This window comes from Chrysemys picta, chromosome 15 (genome assembly GCF_011386835.1).
Source record: "Chrysemys picta bellii isolate R12L10 chromosome 15, ASM1138683v2, whole genome shotgun sequence".
Taxonomy (NCBI): domain Eukaryota; kingdom Metazoa; phylum Chordata; order Testudines; family Emydidae; genus Chrysemys; species Chrysemys picta.
The window spans coordinates 33,041,877-33,055,027 of record NC_088805.1 but is presented as its reverse complement, the minus strand read 5'-3'; positions in this window follow the sequence as shown (position 1 = coordinate 33,055,027).

The window sequence follows — 13,151 nt, the reverse complement described above, 5'->3', positions numbered from 1 at the left end:
ACAGATTAGTCCCCCAAATCCAGTGCTGCTGTCTGAGCCCACGAGCTGAGCGCTTAGAAGACAAAGATGGCTTCCCGTTCTGGCCAGGCCTAGCAGCTGGCACTCACACCAAGTCACTCATGGGTTGAATTCTGTGTATGTCCCTGTCCAGGGCATTGGCCACTTCTGGGCTTTGCCCTTAATCGGCAGGAATAATGGCTGCGACTTGTTCTGGGTCTGTGGCTCGCTCCCCAGCAGTTTGTTGTCAATATTTGATCTTTGAATTGCAGATCCCCTCAGTCACCCGGCTGAGGGTGTGTCCTGCCATCCCGGACAAGCTGCCGTGGGCGTCCCGGTGCTGCCTGGGGCGGCTGAGCTCCGAGACACTCGCTGACCCACTTCATCTTGGCTCCCCTTCTCCCTCCTCTGGGGAGCTAGCAGTGGGCCATCTCTCTCCTCAGCCCACAAATCACCAGGACTCTCACTTCTTTCTTTAGCTTCTGCACCACTACATTTGACAGCAGGAGGGCTCCCTGGGAGAAGCACCGGGCTCCGCTCTGGAAGCTTTTACCCCAGGGTATTTCGCACTGGCCCTTCCCCAGCATTCCCCACTGTCTCCCTGCACTTCCAGAAACTGATTGTGGTGACCCTAGAATCACAGTGAGTTACCTCTTCTCCACAAAGCGAATGCCTTGTTTTCTCATCGGGCCTGATCCGACACTATTGATTTCAACAGGCTTGGATTGGGCCCATAGTCACCCCCAGCTCTCAGCCAAGCGCTGTTCTCCTCTCCCGGCATGCCTCATGCAGGCATGTGGGAAGTGGATCGTACACCCCAGGAATCAGACCCAGGCTGCCTGCCTCACAACAAGAGTCTCGGGGAGTTATTCACCCTGGGCTGGCTCTGCTGCTAATAAAGAAGGAAATTACAAGATGGTTACAGAAAACTGACACATGGTGAACGAGCTCATTTTGGTCCCAGAGGCCGGGAAAGCAAACACCTCCTTTGCACGGAATTATGGTCCTCTGCCAAGGAGCCTTAGGAAACTTAGATTTTTCCTGTATTTTCTTTCATGGGGATAATAGCCTGCTGGTAGGTGACAGAGCATTACTGGCCTATGACATAGCATGTTACATGTGAAATACAGTGGGTATGAGGAAAGAATGTCTGAAGCGGGAATGTGACTACAGGCTGCCGGACAGAGGAGAGTTTGCCTATTTTCTCCTTATTCTGCAAACGTGCCCAGAACAAGCCTGTTATGAATCTCAGGGTGGGGAATGAAAACCTGGTCGATTCTGGTCATCAACCGACCTGAAAAACGAAAGGTGGTCGGGAGGGAAGGAGGGAAGGCTGAGGTTAATTTTAAGCAGTGCTCTGTAGAGAGGGTCTGCTTGCCAAAGCTGCGGCTGTGCTCTCTGCAGGTCTGAGAGCCCCCGAGAGATGTTGTGGAAACCAGATGTTGAAGAGAAGTGGAGAGGGGGAGGGGGAAGCGAGGGGGCCAGTATCTGTTCACAATTACTCTTGATTTTGTGCGATGACATTGAGATTGTAGGCAAACATGAAAGAACACTTGTGGGGACAGCAGCATTCATGCCGGCCAATGGATTAATAAAACATGACTGCCATGGACGGAGCGGCAAAGCCACACATGGAAATGTTTTACATGGGGTTTGATGTTCCACAGGCCCAAGGAATCCGTCAGTTGGGCTGCTGACTGCCCTCCCATCCAGGGTCCGGCACAGAATGATTTAAGCCCAGCTTCATTCAAAGCGTCAGACGCACATTTGTGCCGTATATTCACATCTCTATGTGCCCAGTAAATATCTCCGTCACCAAGCCGAGCCCAGCAAGCTGTGTTTGGAGGCTGGTCTGCTGTATTGCCAACCCCAAAATGTTAAAAAATTGTGAGTCGGGTTGACCACAAACCATGAAATTGGCTTTAAAACTGGGAGATTATGTAAAAATAATAGATTTGGGTTCTTTTTATTTGCCTTTTGCTTTTTGAGTCTTTTGGGTGCACTGGGGCCACATTTTGAAGCTTTCTCCACAGCCATGAGGGCTAGAAACTTCATTCTTAAAGAAAAAGTAGGGCTGAAATCGTCCCAGATCCACTGACTCCAGGAGCTGGGGCTTTGAGGAAAACAATAATTATCATGAGACTCATGACAAAATTATGAGAGTTGTCAACACTGGCAGTGCGGAGGGGTTGTCTGGGGAGCTTGGGTTCACCTGGCTTGTCGGAAATGCAGCGTGTTGTGTATCAATAAGAGCTGGCAATCCAGTGGCACTCAGTGGGGCTGGCAGAGCCTGGCAGTGATCAGGGCTGCTCTTGGCCTGCTGGCAGGGGAGGAAAAGCTAAACTGGGTCTCTTACAGAGGAGCACAGAACCTCTTGCTTTTTAGCTACAGGTGCCATTGTGAAGCCAGAAGCCAGTAATGGCATCACGGGGCAGTTCAAGAGGGCACCCGAAGCTGGGTCTGATCCTGGCAGCTAGCATTAGTCTCTAGTTGGAATTGGTTTTTGTTGTGGGTCGGAGCTGGGACGCATTTCCAAACTACTCCATTTTGAGCAGCGTTTGCCTTCCCTGGAATTCCAGTTAGCCCAGAACTTTGGGCCAAATTCAGTGGGCCGTAATCAAGGAAACCTCCCACCATCCTCAGTTTGAGCATTACTGACTTAAAAACTGCCGGTGTGTGTGCCTCAAACTTGGGAATGACTCGGGACGTTTCAAATTAGTAACTGGCCAAGTGTGGGGGGAACAGGGAAGGCTCTCAGGGACTAGAATGACATTGGTAAAAATGAGGTAATCTCAGTCTTTTCACCCCGGGCTGAAGCAACAGAGATATGCTCAATACAGGGACCGTTGTCCAAGTACTATCTTGACCACTTTTAGTGATAGCTATTGTGTCTGATTCTGATCAGCAGCTGGACAGATTCGCCATGGACCCTTCTTTTATTTTTTTTCCAAAGAGAGACTTGCACAGAGAGCCCAGTGTAACCCTGTTCCAGCGTCCATGTCCCCGGCGCCCAGCCAGGCACAGCACCCGGCAGATCTGAGCTAGGCCTGGGAGTCCCCCAGAGGGAGCTGTCTCAGGGCTGATTGGGAGAAGGGCTCCAGCCTTTCTAGCAGGTGGAGGAGGATGGCCTTTGGGGGACCTGAGTGAACCTTTCAGCAAAATAATTCCTCCACTAAGGATCAGTATATTTAAGGTTAAACTTTAAAGAGTTCCACGTGTTCCAGTTTAATTAGAGCAATTAACAAGTAATCAGATTAACTGAGTATGGTATTCTGGATAAAAGGATTTCTCCTCCAGTAATTGCCCTCTAGCAGTAACTAAATGAAAACCCTGCGATTTAGGAAATGGGATCAGGACAGACTGGCAAACTTAGGGCAGGTCTATACTCCAACGCTGCCCCGGTGCCGCTGTATGGCTGTAGTGCTTCAGTGAAAAAGCTGCGACGCTGATGGGACAGCTTCTCCCATCGGTAGTTAATCCACCTTCATGAGAGGCAGTAGCTGTGTCGACGGAGAGCGTCTAACACTGTCTGCACTGGGGGTTAGGTCGGTATAATTGCGTCTGGAATAAGAAGGCCCTTTTAGGGCATGGAATGGAGCCGGGTGAGAGCTGCAAAGAGCACACACCCCACTGTAGTCAGAGCAGCCCGACAGAATGAACAGTTCTGGCATTCGGCTCACTGAACGACTGCCAGCGCTCACTTTCAACCTGGAGGTGAATTGTTGCAATTTTTAATGTGTAAAATAATTCAGACTCAAAGACCCCAGCAAGGCAGATGGGGCATGCTAGCAGCACAGATCCACAAGTGGATTCCATACACAGTGGCTTGTTTGGTTAATGCACTGGAATTCTTCACCCTTTTTACCATGCTCATTTTGTAACGCAAATGGGGTTAAACATTCTCAAGAAACTTCGTGCTGGGGACCTGCAGGCAGCGCTTAATTTGGAAGGAAAGAGGTGCCGGAGCTCAAAAAATTAGGTGCCGGGGATCAAGCAATTTTTTTACTTTCATAATTGATGCGCCAGGCCCAGAGGTGCCGCGGCTCTGAACCGCCAGGCCCAGAGGTGCCGGGCTCTGAACCGCCAGGCCCAGAGGTGCTGGGCTCTGAACCGCCAGGCCCAGAGGTGCCGGGGCTATGAACCGCCAGGCCCAGAGGTGCCGGGCTCTGAACCGCCAGGCCCAGAGGTGCCGCGGCTCTGAACCGCCAGGCCCAGAGGTGCCGGGCTCTGAACCGCCAGGCCCAGAGGTGCTGGGCTCTGAACCGCCAGGCCCAGAGGTGCCGGGGCTATGAACCGCCAGGCCCAGAGGTGCCGCGGCTATGAACCGCCAGGCCCAGAGGTGCCGGGCTCTGAACCGCCAGGCCCAGAGGTGCCGCGGCTATGAACCACCAGGCCCAGAGGTGCCGGGGCTCTGAACCGCCAGGCCCAGAGGTGCCAGGGCCAGGAACTGCCAGGCCCAGAGATGCCGGGCTCTGAACTGCCAGGCCCAGAGATGCCGGGGCCAGGAACTGCCAGGCCCAGAGATGCTGGGACCAGGACCTGCCAGGCCCAGAGGCGCTGGGGCTCAGCCCTGGCACAGTTTAAGCACTACCTGCAGGGTTAGGAATACACAGAACACCACATTACAGCCACCTGGTTCGTGCCCACAGCCACCAGATACCTTCACCTGGACAGGAATTACAATGCGAACACGACGGCATTAAAAACTACCATTCCCAGCCCTGCTCTTAATCACTCCAGGTCAAACGGAGCTGAAAGCTGTGGTTTGGCTGCTGGCTGATTTAATGCTGTGTGGCTGGGAAGGTGTCACCACTCTTCGCATGCTAGGGCGGGATTTCCCTCCCTACGGGGCATAGCCTGACAGTGGGTCGGCATGAAGGGATCGCTGCATTGCACCCCACCAGCTGAGAAAAACCTGGGACAGCAGCGCTGGAGCAGCTCCGCATCCGTGCGTTGTGATGAAAAAGCTACTATGATAATGTGGGGAATTCGCTGATACAGATTGTGCTGCCCAGAAACTCAAAGTGGGACCTGATTTAATCTGCTGGCAGATTCTGGGGAAAATGTCCACCTATGGGAGGAGATAGTGCTGCCAATCACATGGGCAGTGGTGTCGTGAGCACAAGGGAACAGAGGTGCCATGTTTTTCCAGTCATAGTCTTGTTTGGAGGGGCTTCCCCTAGGATTCCCAAGCCGCTTCATGGTGCCATCTTCTTCTTCTTCATATGGCTGGTGTAGTTGTAGAGCAACAATTATCATTTCACATTTAGCTGGCTAAGCCAGGTGGTGCTGTTTGGCCCTGATGAGGGCCATTTTGCTGGCTGGAGTTGTTGCTCTGAAGACCAGGAGGTTGTTGATCGATGTTCTGTCGCTGGGTTGATGGCGTTAATCAGGGCACTGCATGGGGCAGTGATTTCCCAGAGAAGCATCGCTGGTTAGACTGTTGGGGTGCCTGGGTCCTTGGCATGGAGACAGAGCGCGAGAGGGGGAGCACATGCCAGGCTGGAGAGGACTCAAGGGAAGTTGGTTGAAGGTGTTCTGGCGGAACAGTCCCCCATCAGAAAATGCTGAGCCAACAACATCAAAACGCTTTGGGTGAATGGGTCAATTTCACTGACAGTTTTGAAAGGAAATTATCCAAATGTTTTAATTCAATGTTCCCATTGTCTGCTATAGTGTCATGTAATATGGTTTTGAGAAGGTGAAAATGAAATAGGTATTTTGGAAAAGTTCATATAGCAAAAAATTCTAAGATTTTGACTTTTTGTTCTGATTCAGGACAAAACAACTTTTTGAAATCTCAGAATTTCCATGGGACAGGAATTCTGTTTTTTGGCCAGCTGTAGCACTGAGATTTAGTTGCCACGAGGCAGGAATAGCGTGACGGCTCATACCTCTGTTAGTCCTGATAAAACATCTCTCTAAAACATTTCTGTTGCTTCAGCTCTCTGCCAATGAAGCTGGTTGCTTCAGTGACCATCAGGCCAACTGTACAAGCTCTGAGGAGGGAAGTGATAAGGAATGCAATTTGAAAAGACTCTAAAAATGATGTATTGTAATCTTAACTAGTAATGTTGTGATGTTCAGGTCTGGTGTCCTGGGCCCTCATGGGACTGGGAAACTGAGCTGAGTGTCTCCCTGGAGAAGCTGGGAATCTCCCCTTTCTAACTCAGAAGCATCAGACGAAGCTGTCTCTTGATGCTGTCACTGGTCTAGGACTAAATATTATTTGTCTTAGGCCTCAGGGCCAGCTTAGTTTTTTGGGAGAAATTCCATATTTGGTGAGGAAGAAGGGAACATTTCCCTATTTCCCCGCCCCCCAGTTTTTGCTGTTTGAAGCAGGCCCTGTGGAAAGGGCATAGTGGGCAGACTGCAGGCAAGGGGGGGGTCAACTATGCATGATAAATACACTGCATCACATGGAGAGCCCTGTCATACATGTGTGTTTGATGCAAGGAAGGGGTGTTCTCAGTGTCTGTGCATCAGTATATTACATCCAGCGTTAGCAAGGAGCAATAGGGCTGAATTGTATCTGAGCTTTCAGAGAGGAGTCCAAGCTCCACTGGAACAACCTAGACCTCTGTTTGGCTGAATACTTGCGGCATTCGTGGGCAGTTAGAGGATTAAGTGCTAACGTGTGTGCGTGTGTGTGTGTAGCACACTTGGATGGACCAGCCTGGGAATGGACTCTCTCCAGAGCATTAACACAGAATTGTTTTCTCTAGGCCAGGATTATCGCAATGATCTGGTTAGCTAGCCACAGTTCCAATCCTATTACTCTATTAGCATGGGCGTTATAAGGTGACACTGTGCATCTGTTTGACAAAACACAGCTTCAGACTCCGAGTTGAGCTTTTTAACTAAAAAGAATTTAGCTTTCACTTGAAGAGGATTCTCTATTATTATTGGCTTATAGCTGCTTAGAAATAAACAGCAATAAATACTCTGCCAATTTACTTTTAGAATGTTCTTATTTAAAACACGTCATGCAGAAAAATATTAACAAAATAAACTCCTAGCTCATAAGAGGCTAAAGAGGGCTCTTTTTTTGGAGTGTCAATGTTTGTAAAAGTCTTTTCTAAAGAAGCTGCAATTTGAATTAAGCAGCTGTTGGTAACATGGTCTCTCAGGGCAAGCTACTGAGATTGCTCTGTATATTTGTTGTATGTCAGCAGTCATGAAATATAATATAAAACATGGAACTACGGAGGAGTAGCAGAATCTGTCCGTGTTTTGAACTTGGAGAAAACCAGGGAGTAGTTGGCAATAAGAATATGTACAATAGTAATGCAAAGTGCATGGAGAACCTATAGATGTACAGAAAAGAACTTTCTAGTGTCTTCAAAATGCTCATCCAAGACCCAGCTCCTTTTACATCTCATTCAATATTTACAGAAAATTTGCAAGCAATGTATTCCAGTTCTTAGGTATCAGCATGTAAGTTAAGAAACGTACAGATGCCATGCCACAGAAAGTAACCGAGTTGTATTGTTCTCCTTGTAATGAGCCTCAGATCTCGGCTGCAAAGCACAATGCCTACGCAATTACATTACAACAGAATAAGATTGCATTAGTTAATGGAGTTGACCTCCAAAGTGGAATGTTTCCCTTTTATTAATTAATTTAAGATAATTACATTAACTTCCTTTCTCAAACTGGGTCTAAAAGGGTGTGCTTCCATGGCCCATAATGTCTCAGTTACCTGAGGCTTTCCCAAGCTCCTTAGCCAGTGACTGGCTTTTGATAAAAATATCGGTAAATATCTAGATGGGAAACCCCTTGTCAATGTAACACAATTGATCTTACAGGTAAGGTCGGGGCAGCACTAGAAGCACAGAGTGATATCTACGTGTCACGGCTCATGGGAAATGCGGAGTGCAGGATTTCCAGCTATGACTTCAGAGAATCATAGATCTTAGAGCTTGAAAACACCTGTTTGGCCCAATAGTCCCTCCGGGGCATAGCACTTACTGTAAGAACTGCGGGCCAGCTCCGGCGCTGGTGCCGCTGCTGCAGCCCTGCTATGCCAGCTCCAACCTGCTGAGGCTCTGGTCCTGCCAGTTTAGTGGACTGGGGAGGGAAGTTTACTGTAGAGCTGGAACTGAAAAGAGAGTGCCCTCCTCTCGCAGAAACAGGGTCCTCAGGCCGGCCACGGTCTGGTCCTGTCCCACTCTCGGAGCGGACAGTGGTCTGTTGTGATGGGACCCCACACTCAACCCCCTGGGTCTGGGTGGTGACTGGTCATCACAGCTTCTAGCTCTGAGTCACTCAGGCGCACTTCTCAGGTACAGACCATGTCTGACACCCCACAGTTTGCTGGCCTAGTCCTTGGGTCCAGTGTCTCAGCCCTCCAGAGCTGCCAAGGTGTTTAGATCTGTTCCCTCCAGAGTCCAGCTGGTTGGGTGAACACTCTCTTCCCTGGTTGCGTCCTTCAGAGACCACGTGACATCCCAGCAAGGAACACAAAAGCTTTGCACAGGAACTCCTTAGGCGTGTGCACTTTACTAGCCCAGGGGAGTTACAACAAACACCTCAGCTCACCTCTCACCCCCCTTCCACTGATCTCAGCCCCCGTTCCAGTCCGAGGCCTGTCTATGTTCAGGCTAGGTGGAGGCCTCCCCATGTCTCCCCTGCACCAAGTTCCGCTTGCTGTGGGGCTGGTCAGCTCCCCACAGAATCCCTCCTGCTTATGAACACAGACTTGTCCCGATCCCCAGGGTGTGACCCCATATCCCACCCAGGCTGGGTTCATGTGCCCAACACCCTTGCTGGACAGAGGGTGGAAAAGTGGATAACAGTCATTAGCAAGTCCATAATCAGGACCAGCTCCAGGGTTTTTGCCGCCCCAAGCGGCAGAAAAAAAAAAAAAAAAAAAAAAAGCTGCGATCGCAATTGCGATCGGTGGCACTCCGGCGGCAGCTCCACTGCGCCGCTTTCTTCTTCGGTGGCAGGTGCTTCCCTCCGAGAAGGACCCACTGCCAAATTGCTGTGGAACAGCCCGACGTGCCGCCCCTTCCCCTTGGCCGCCCCAAGCACCTGCTTGCTGGGCTGGTGCCTGGAGCCGGCCCTGTCCATAGTGCTTGGGAGCAGGCTGTATGACTCTTCCTGTGTTAGTTCCCCAGTTCCTCCAGCCAGTTGTGCATCTCAGCAGGCCATAAGCCAGGTCATCAGGCTCTAATCACAGGACACAAAGGAGGGTCAGATACAGAATGGAGGTTCTAGGCTGCAGTGCAGATGATACTCACCAGCCTAAATTAAATTCCTTAGCTAACCCAGACCTATTCCTGTATCAGAGGGGTAGCCGTGTTAGTCTGAATCTGTAAAAAGCAACAGAGGGTCCTGTGGCACCTTTGAGACTAACAGAAGTATTGGGAGCATAAGCTTTCGTGGGTAAGAACCTCACTTCTTCAGATGCAAGGTTCCATCTGAAGAAGTGAGGTTCTTACCCACGAAAGCTTATGCTCCCAATACTTCTGTTAGTCTCAAAGGTGCCACAGGACCCTCTGTTGCTTTTTACAGACCTATTCCTGAATCTGTCACAGTACCCTCACCACAAGAACTCATCTTTGGCTGTGTGTGGTTCTCCTCTCCTCTATCAAATTCTTCTCCCTGTATAATTTGCCGATAAGACTTCTGCTCAGCTGTTTCATCTCCTGTATCTGTGCTAGCTCATCTCAGAAGATGGCATGGTGTGTGACCAGTTTAGTAGTCGTTCCATTACTACCTATAAAATACTTGCTGTAGATGTATCAAAAGTGAAAATACAACATTTTTATATTACCTAAAATTGCCACAATATATTTTCCTTGGCCGATAGTCCCTACCAAGAGACATTAACTCAGAAAGAGAGCACAGAGGATACTTTGCAAACTAGGCATATATGAAAAGTGCTTCATTTCTCTTGACTAAGAGAATCTCTCTCCAGCTCACATGCACATATACAAAACCTCACTGTCAATACACCACCACCAACCCCTTTCTTCACTTGGCATGGACTCATCCAGTGCCAGCCCAGGGAGTGCTAACATGAGAAAGTGTGAAAGCCTGAAATAAAGCTTAGGAATGTAGTTGTTCAGCATTATTGGCTTGTAAATTGTTCCTATGATGAGATTTAGTAAAAGACTGAGGAGGTCTTTTGGCAGTGGGAGAATATTTATGATGCTTTTGTACCAGTACATGAACACTTTCTTGTTTTGCTTCTGTTTGTGGCTGCCCTAGAGGCTGTGTCCTTGTTTATTAGTACTTTATTTATTCAGGTGCCAGATAGATTTGGGGGCAATTTTGGAGCTTTTCACTTTAGGTATCTTCCTTCAAAGGTGGCAGTTGGGAAAACTGGGCATGAGGGGCCCCCGGGCTAGCAAAGCACAGAGGGGGATGTCTAGGATCAAGGGTGGGGGGAGCCCCGGCCACACATCAAGGTTTGGGAAAGAGTGTCATGAAAAAATGCCTCAATAATCCCTTGCCACCTTCCTCAACCTAGTGTGGCTCTAGGGGACTCCCAGTGAGATGTTCTCTGCAGGACCCTCCTCTCCCCTGCCGCAGATGGACCTTCATCCCCTCTCAAATCCTGATTTGGAGCTAATGGGACCCAGCAGGAGATGGCCGAATAACTTGTCGTCTTTATGTATGAGCAGCTATAGAGCCCTGCATTCTTATGTCTTGGAGTCCTCGTTACCATGAGGAACCAGAGAGTTGGAGAGTTCTGTACCCAGGAGCGGCACTTGCTGGCAGACCCCTAGTACTCATGCCAGTGAACATACCGGGACTGTTTCTCTCTTCCCAATTTTGTTGATGCATTTGATTACATGACAGTTGTATTCATCTGGGAAAAGCAGAGAGCCTTTCCCCTCCATCTCCAAAGCATATTCTATTCAAATATGAATATTCAACTAGGAAATGAACCTTTTCTATGATCCTGCAGTTTGTCAGCATTGGCACAAACAGGCCTTTGTTCCAGTCCGTATTTGTGAGAACTGAATGGCAAAGGGGGAACTTGGCAAATTGACATTTGTTTTTGAACTTGCCAAAATGTTCCCAAATCATTTCCCCTGCTCCATCAGGACTCAGGTCATCAGAAGCAGGTGATGTTGAGGTCTCGCACATTTCCAGGTAGAGGCAGAATGAACCTCCTTTAACACCAATGTCATATTCATGAATGATTGTCACCGAGCTGCTGTTCCCAAAATCTGCCAGCCGAGTGCCACCGTGTTACCCATTGCAAATTACTGCTCAGTGTTGTAGGGGTGACGGGCTTCCAGGGTCCCTCCATTACAGCACTGTCAGGCAAGATCATCCACTTCTCCTCTCATTGATAGGTCTTGGAGGGGGTTAAAGTTGCCCTTTGGACAGCTCATGAGCCTTCTGCATTTCTGCCATGGGTTTCACGTCCGTGGGCAGACGAAGGGGTGTGTGATCCTGCTCCCAAGGCCATGCACTTGGCTGTACTTGGTCACTGACCCTAGTGAAAGCACAACAGGCCAATCTTCTTTCCTATTTTAGCTAAAGCAAAATATGTGTCTAAGCACAAACAGACACTTTTCAGCAAAGATTGCACAGCTGGGATTTCTGAAACAAACTCGGTAGCTGGTTGCCGTTTTTAGATACTGAGACGTGTCAAGACAAATGGGACACGCTGCAACTGCAGAGTTCTGGCCTCGTTGCTGCTAAGGACTCTGCGTCTGGGTAGTGGAAACACGCTTTCCCGTTTATCTGATTTCTGCTAAAAATAAACAAAAATGGAGCCACTGAAGCCTTTGTCGACACCTGGCTGGGTGCACAACGCCATGGTCTCAGGGCAGGAGGGGGTTAACACCTACACCCCAGCCAGAAGTGTCAGGCTGGGAGGGAGTGCGTGGGAGCAGAGCCAGTGGTGGCTGTTCCAGAGGGGAGCAGAGGCGGCTGTCCTGGCAGCGGGAGCTCCCTGCGCTGTCTGGAAGGAGGAGGCTCCCAGGGGCCGGAGAACTCCGGTCTGCCCAGCACCGAGGAGCAGCCTGGCTCCCTGAGGGGAGGGCTTGCTTGGCCTACTCTCTGCTCAGAGACGGCAGGCTAGGCCTGGCCTCCTCTGGGAAGGGCAATGGCTGCGCACCCTGTCCCCAGCTGTGCACCGGACTCCTCTAGGCCCTGGCGGACGGGGCTAGCCTGGAAATGGGCTGGTGTTTGGTGCCTTTGGAGCAGCCCACGGCTCACGCTGGGTCCTGGGTCTGGCCTTGCACTGGCGATTTGGAGGCTCATTTTGATTGTGGGGTTTTCCCTGCCCCCGCTCTGTGCTGCCCTCCTTTGGGATATGGCCCCTCAGCTCACGCTGTCACCTGCGTGGGTTACTCTGGGACTCGCCAGCCCTCTTCAGGGGACAGGGGAACATGGTGGGGTGCCCGGGCGGGGAGGACAGTCTCTAGGGAGAAGCAGCCTGAGGGGGGCTAGTGAGGGTCCCATAACTCTGTGCCAGGGCAGAGGCCTTTCACAGCCATGGGGCAGCAGAGTGTCCCTGAGCGCCTGCTGGCAGGGGCAGCACTCCAGCTCCACTAGAAAGCCCGAGCCGGCTTCCCCTGGTGGGTCCCAGCCTAGGGCTGACAGCCTGGAAACCCAAACCAGCAGAGGGTAGTTTGTAAAACCACATACTCCCGGAGTTCCTGGGGCCTAGCCTTGGATGAGGAGATCCTCCTGCCTCCCCGATCTCTGAGCACGTGGAGTATCACTCGCCCGCCGCCAGAGAGACCATTGGGAACCCCCACCTACTCACCGAGCCCTGGCATGCAAGCTCCATTGGTGAGGGCGGTGAAATTCACCCCTACCTCTGACACAGCCGTGCAGCCTCCCTGCCCAGCTGCTACACCACGCTCTGGGCTAGAACAGCGGCTGCAGCCCCTCACCTCAGTCACAACGGGCTCTGAGGCCACCAGAGCTGTGCCACGGGCAGGGGTGGCCCTGGCCTGGGCTCTGGCCATGGAGCCTGTGTCTGTAGCATGCCTGGGGCCCAGACACTGCTGTGTGGCCACTCTGCCTGTTAACACCCCTGCGGTGGCACTAAAGGGGCTTGGGACACTGGCTCCCGGGGGAGTCCTGTCTGGCCCAGGCGTTGTCCAAGGTGGGACGTGTGTTCTGTCACCATATTCGTAGCACGCAGCATGCTGGGAAGTGCAGCTCAAATGCCTAGG